The following is a 6,835-nucleotide window of genomic DNA, read 5'->3' on the forward strand; positions in this document are numbered from 1 at the left end:
TCTCCCATCTCCACAGAGGAACTCTGGAGCTCTGTCAGAGTGACCATCGGGCTCTTGGTCACCTCCCTGACCAAAGCCGTTCTCCCCCGATTGCTCAGTTTACCATGGCGGCCAGCTCTAGGAAGAGTCTTGGTGGTTCCAAACTTGTTCCATTTAAGAATTATTTCCCAGATCTGTGCCTGGACACAATCCTGTCTCTGAGCTCTATGGACAATTCCTTTGACCTCATGGCTTGTTTTTTTCTGACATGCAGTGTCAATTGTGGGACCTTTTATGCAGTAGACAGGTGTGTGCCTTTCCAATCAATTTAATTTACCACAGTTGGACTCCAATCAAGTTGTAGAAACATCTCAAGGATGATCAATGGAAACAATGGAAACAGGGTGTACCTGAGCTCAATTTCGAGTCTCATAGCAAAGGGTCTGAATACCTATCTAAATAAGGTATTTCAGTACATTTGCAACCAATTCTAAAAATGTGTTTTTGCTTTGTCATTAGGTGTGTGTAGATTGATGAGGATTTTGTTTTATTTAATACATTTTAGAATAAGGCTGTAACGTATCAAAATGTGGAAAAAGTAAAGTGTTCGGAATTCTTTCTGGAAGCACTGTATGTCCCTATATATATATTTCTGAGCCTACCTTTTTCAGGTAATACATTCAATGCACTATTAGCTTTATATTTAGCTAATTAATGATGTGTTATGCATAATAAGCTTCTAACGTATAGCGTCTGTCACAATACGCAAACACCTGTGCACCTGTGCTATCCTTAAAAAAATGCTCCTTAGCTCTTGGAGTCCCATGCAGAAAAAGCTAGACTAGAATAGTTTGCTGGACATTATTTTTTTGTAGCATTTCTTATACTAATAGACTATTCAAAGAGGGAGACAAGCTATTTTTTGCTGAATGTTAAGTGCAGCATCCAACTGAACTCACGGATAGTTTGGAAGAAGGTGATGGCGATAGGCTATAGCAGTTATTTATTGAGACCCATAATAACCATTCAATCTTTGTGAAGAGAAGTAAAAGCCTTCTGCATCTAATTATAGTTCTATATTATTCAATAATGTCATTATAATGATAAAGATAAGGACAATGAAACATACAGTGCCTTGCGAAAGTATTCGGCCCCTTGAACTTTGCAAACTTTTGCCACATTTCAGGCTTCAAACATAAAGATATAAAACTGTATTTTTTTGTGAAGAATCAACAACAAGTGGGACATAATCATGAAGTGGAACGACATTTATTGGATATTTCAAACTTTTTTAACAAATCAAAAACTGAAAAATTGGGCGTGCAAAATTATTCAGCCCCCTTAAGTTAATACTTTGTAGCGCCACCTTTTGCTGCGATTACAGCTGTAAGTCGCTTGGGGTATGTCTCTATCAGTTTTGCACATCGAGAGACTGACATTTTTTCCCATTCCTCCTTGCAAAACAGCTCGAGCTCAGTGAGGTTGGATGGAGAGCATTTGTGAACAGCAGTTTTCAGTTCTTTCCACAGATTCTCGATTGGATTCAGGTCTGGACTTTGACTTGGCCATTCTAACACCTGGATATGTTTATTTTTGAACCATTCCATTGTAGATTTTGCTTTATGTTTTGGATCATTGTCTTGTTGGAAGACAAATCTCCGTCCCAGTCTCAGGTCTTTTGCAGACTCCATCAGGTTTTCTTCCAGAATGGTCCTGTATTTGGCTCCATCCATCTTCTCATCAATTTGAACCATCTTCCCTGTCCCTGCTGAAGAAAAGCAGGCCCAAACCATGATGCTGCCACCACCATGTTTGACAGTGGGGATGGTGTGTTCAGCTGTGTTGCTTTTACGCCAAACATAACGTCTTGCATTGTTGCCAAAAAGTTCAATTTTGGTTTCATCTGACCAGAGCACCTTCTTCCACATGTTTGGTGTGTCTCCCAGGTGGCTTGTGGCAAACTTTAAACAACACTTTTTATGGATATCTTTAAGAAATGGCTTTCTTCTTGCCACTCTTCCATAAAGGCCAGATTTGTGCAATATACGACTGATTGTTGTCCTATGGACAGAGTCTCCCACCTCAGCTGTAGATCTCTGCAGTTCATCCAGAGTGATCATGGGCCTCTTGGCTGCATCTCTGATCAGTCTTCTCCTTGTATGAGCTGAAAGTTTAGAGGGACGGCCAGGTCTTGGTAGATTTGCAGTGGTCTGATACTCCTTCCATTTCAATATTATCGCTTGCACAGTGCTCCTTGGGATGTTTAAAGCTTGGGAAATCTTTTTGTATCCAAATCTGGCTTTAAACTTCTTCACAACAGTATCTCGGACCTGCCTGGTGTGTTCCTTGTTCTTCATGATGCTCTCTGCGCTTTTAACGGACCTCTGAGACTATCACAGTGCAGGTGCATTTATACGGAGACTTGATTACACACAGGTGGATTGTATTTATCATCATTAGTCATTTAGGTCAACATTGGATCATTCAGAGATCCTCACTGAACTTCTGGAGAGAGTTTGCTGCACTGAAAGTAAAGGGGCTGAATAATTTTGCACGCCCAATTTTTCAGTTTTTGATTTGTTAAAAAAGTTTGAAATATCCAATAAATGTCGTTCCACTTCATGATTGTGTCCCACTTGTTGTTGATTCTTCACAAAAAAATACAGTTTTATATCTTTATGTTTGAAGCCTGAAATGTGGCAAAAGGTCGCAAAGTTCAAGGGGGCCGAATACTTTCGCAAGGCACTGTATTTAATTTAACTGCTGAAAGTGAGGAAGTAACACCATAGTACCCTCCAAGCTCGTCATCAAGCTCGAGACCCTGGGTCTCGACCCCGCCCTGTGCAACTGGGTACTGGACTTCCTGACGGGCCGGTGGTGAGGGTAGTCAACAACATCTCCTCCCCGCTGATCCTCAACACTGGGGCCCCACAAGGGTGCGTTCTGAGCCCTCTCCTGTACTCCCTGTTCACCCACGACTGCGTGGCCACGCACGCCTCCAACTCAATCATCAAGTTTGCGGACGACACAACAGTGGTAGGCTTGATTACCAACAACGACGAGACGGCCTACAGGGAGGAGGTGAGGGCCCTCGGAGTGTGGTGTTTGGAAAATAACCTCACACTCAACGTCAACAAAACTAAGGAGATGATTGTGGACTTCAGGAAACAGCAGAGGAAACACCCCCCTATCCACATCGATGGAACAGTAGTGGAGAGGGTAGCAAGTTTTAAGTTCCTCGGCATACACATCACAGACAAACTGAATTGGTCCACTCACACAGACAGCATTGTGAAGAAGGCGCAGCAGCGCCTCTTCAACCTCAGGAGGCTGAAGAAATTCGGCTTGTCACCAAAAGCACTCACAAACTTCTACAGATGCACAATCGAGAGCATCCTGGCGGGCTGTATCACCGCCTGGTACGGCAACTGCTCCGCCCTCAACCGTAAGGCTCTCCAGAGGGTGGTGAGGTCTGCACAACGCATCACCGGGGGCAAACTACCTGCCCTCCAGGACACCTACACCACCCGATGTCACAGGAAGGCCATAAAGATCATCAAGGACATCAACCACCCGAGCCACTGCCTGTTCACCCCGCTATCATCCAGAAGGCGAGGTCAGTACAGGTGCATCAAAGCTGGGACCGAGAGACTGAAAAACAGCTTCTATCTCAAGGCCATCAGACTGTTAAACAGCCACCACTAACATTGAGTGGCTGCTGCCAACACACTGACACTGACTCAACTCCAGCCACTTTAATAATGGGAATTGATGGGAAATGATGTAAATATATCACTAGCCACTTTAAACAATGCTACCTTATATAATGTTACTTACCCTACATTATTCATCTCATATGCATACGTATATACTGTACTCTATATCATCGACTGTATCCTTATGTAATACATGTATCACTAGCCACTTTAACTATGCCACTTTGTTTACATACTCATCTCATATGTATATACTGTACTCGATACCATCTACTGTATCTTGCCTATGCTGCTCTGTACCATCACTCATTCATATATCCTTATGTACATATTCTTTATCCCCTTACACTGTGTACAAGACAGTAGTTTTGGAATTGTTAGTTAGATTACTTGTTGGTTATTACTGCATTGTCGGAACTAGAAGCACAAGCATTTCGCTACACTCGCATTAACATCTGCTAACCATGTGTATGTGACAAATAAATTTGATTTGATTTTTGATTTTAATGGAATAACACTAGAGCGAGAAAGAGTATGTATATGTGAGCCAGCGTACTAATTATACAAATAGGCCCTATTACATAGCCTGTACTTCTTACATTGTAGGCTGCATATGGTGCACCAGAATCACATGTTCTCTGTCTTTATCATGGTTTGAACAAAGTGCATAATTTCCGTCCATATAATACAGTATGATACTATACAATACAGTAATACAGTTCACACCCAAAAAGATTAGCCTACTGTTGCTAGTTTCATTAATTTACCTAAGAGAGCATATAGCTAGTTATATCTGTGGGTTTTTATTTTTTTATGTTGTGCATAATGTGCTAGTAGCCTATGTCATATAGCCTATGTATTGGATAACAGCACAATCATTTGGGCTTTTTTGGGGTGCTTATTAAATGTCTTTAATGCAGGTCTCATAAAATGCATTTAATATACGGCTCATTATGCTCAGGTAGCATCAGGATTTGATTTTCTTCCTGCTCAAAGCTTTAATCAAATCCAGACATATTTATATGCTTTATAATGCTTTTGAATGACACTTCCGATTTTTGGTGAGAAATATCGGGTTCCTGGGAAGAAAAGTGATTTATTCTCAGGATATATATTTTTTTTAAATACCGGGAAAATATTCAAGCCTATATCGATACCTCTGGTTAAAATGTGACACAGTGCTGAAACATGTGACTGTGTTGTACATAATGTCTCTCTCCTCTGATCTTTGCGAGAAGTGGGTGGATTAACTGCGTTTCCTGATATAGGTGGCTGCTTTATGACCACACAAGGTACAGTCAAAGTTGATTCATCATCATTCATTGTTATATAGTCAGTGTCATGACGTTCCTGAGTGGATCCGAATGGGTCAGATCAGCTTGGCAATGGATGACAGTAACCAGTCCCTCTCACCCACAGTAGAGGAGAGGAGGGAGCTACTGCCGGGTTTACAGCTCACACCCTGTTGTAAATTAAAGGAGAAGAAGACTCTCTCTCTCCCCTCCAGTATTAACCAAAGGAATGTACTTTGTTAATAGACTTTTCCCGCTGAAAATCTACCACGTTCAAAAAGTGAATACTGGAAAAATATTCCTAACAGAGAACGTGGGGAATGGTCAGTGGTGATCTATAGAAAACGAATGTCATATTGTTTTTTTTATTTTGTGATGTCATATAAAGTGTTATAAAGGAAATACTGTAACTTGAAAAGTATATACACTACATGTACGAAGTCTCCATCCTCTGTTGTACATGGAATTTGCTAAATTATGAAAGTACTTTTGATAAGATGTGGATGCGATTTTAGGAGCTTTGAGATCATTTGTCTCATATAAACTATGCATACTAAGTAGCCATGCCCCGGGTGAGGTCAGAGAGCGTGTCAGCCTGATGGAACTGTCCCTTTCAACCAGAGTGCATAAAAGGATTGGTAAAGAAATTAACATTCAGACCAAGAAAGAAGGGGAGTTGCAGCCCACGTGGTTTGAATACTGAATCTCATAGACCAGAATATTGCCAGGTTTGAACCCTGAATACCAACACGATTTGGAGAAGAAAACTCCCCACTCAGACAATTACTGGTACAGCTGATTAGCTGTCCTAAGAAGTGTATCTAGAAAAGTGAATTTAAGTGGGACCACTGTACTACTCTTCTCAAATCACTGTAGTATGCTACTCTCATTACCCAATGGGAACAATCGACATGGCTGGCTAGCCTATCTTCAAAGGAGCATCGTACAGAGTGAACAACAGTAGAAGAGATGGGTCCGGACCCTTTCGGACAATCGGAGCCTTACAAGCGTGTCGCTGAAAGGCCTATCACCCGTCCTAAGGACGTCCTAAGGAGGGCTGGTTCCGACAGAGATAAATGGCGAACAAAGGCATTAACACATAAATACATGAATAATTTCTTACTCCAAAAGGGTGGTGGTTTGTGTGCAAAGTATATAATTACAGTGAGAATAGTTTCTAAAATCTATCAACATTTAAGTGTTTCTTTCTCTTTCTCCACCTCCCTCTCAATGCCGCTAGCGACCTTTTCCTAATGTATTACGTGTGTATGTTATCCTGTGTTATCATTAAGTTAGCTAATAAATAAATAAATAAACCAATTTTTGTAGTACTGAATCATAAGTAAGGCTGGGGTTTTTGCAGATAATGTAGGTTGTGACTGTTCAGAATGATAATATGATAAGAGGTTATGATTAATACATTGACTGTTTTATGGATGTGATGGTTAAAGATGGTAACTCTTTAAACAACCGCTCTCATGGTGCCCCAATTCCTAATGAGTTAATTGTTACGTGATTAATTTAATCGGGTAACAATTCAACGTAGTTAGTTGATTCGATGAATAACAGTCATCAGTAAAGTCACAACATTAGTGACAGTAATGTTAAACACTACAGGTGTCCATGTGCATTGTCCAAAAGCCAGCGATGCAGAACTCAGGCCCGCAGTTCTGCCGCTTTATGGTTTTCCCTGGCACTGAACTGGTTGATTAATGCTACTGATTGGCAGGAGAGTGCATGTACCTAGTTTCTCAGGTAGAAATCAGTCTCATACGCTATAGGTGGTCCTTAATGAGCACTGGAGATGTGCATCTCTGCACTAAGCCAGTAAAACATGTAGTGCTTTTA

This window comes from Oncorhynchus mykiss, chromosome 12, assembly GCF_057628025.1.
Source record: "Oncorhynchus mykiss isolate SJ-2025 chromosome 12, ASM5762802v1, whole genome shotgun sequence".
In the NCBI taxonomy this organism is placed as follows: Eukaryota; Metazoa; Chordata; class Actinopteri; order Salmoniformes; family Salmonidae; genus Oncorhynchus; species Oncorhynchus mykiss.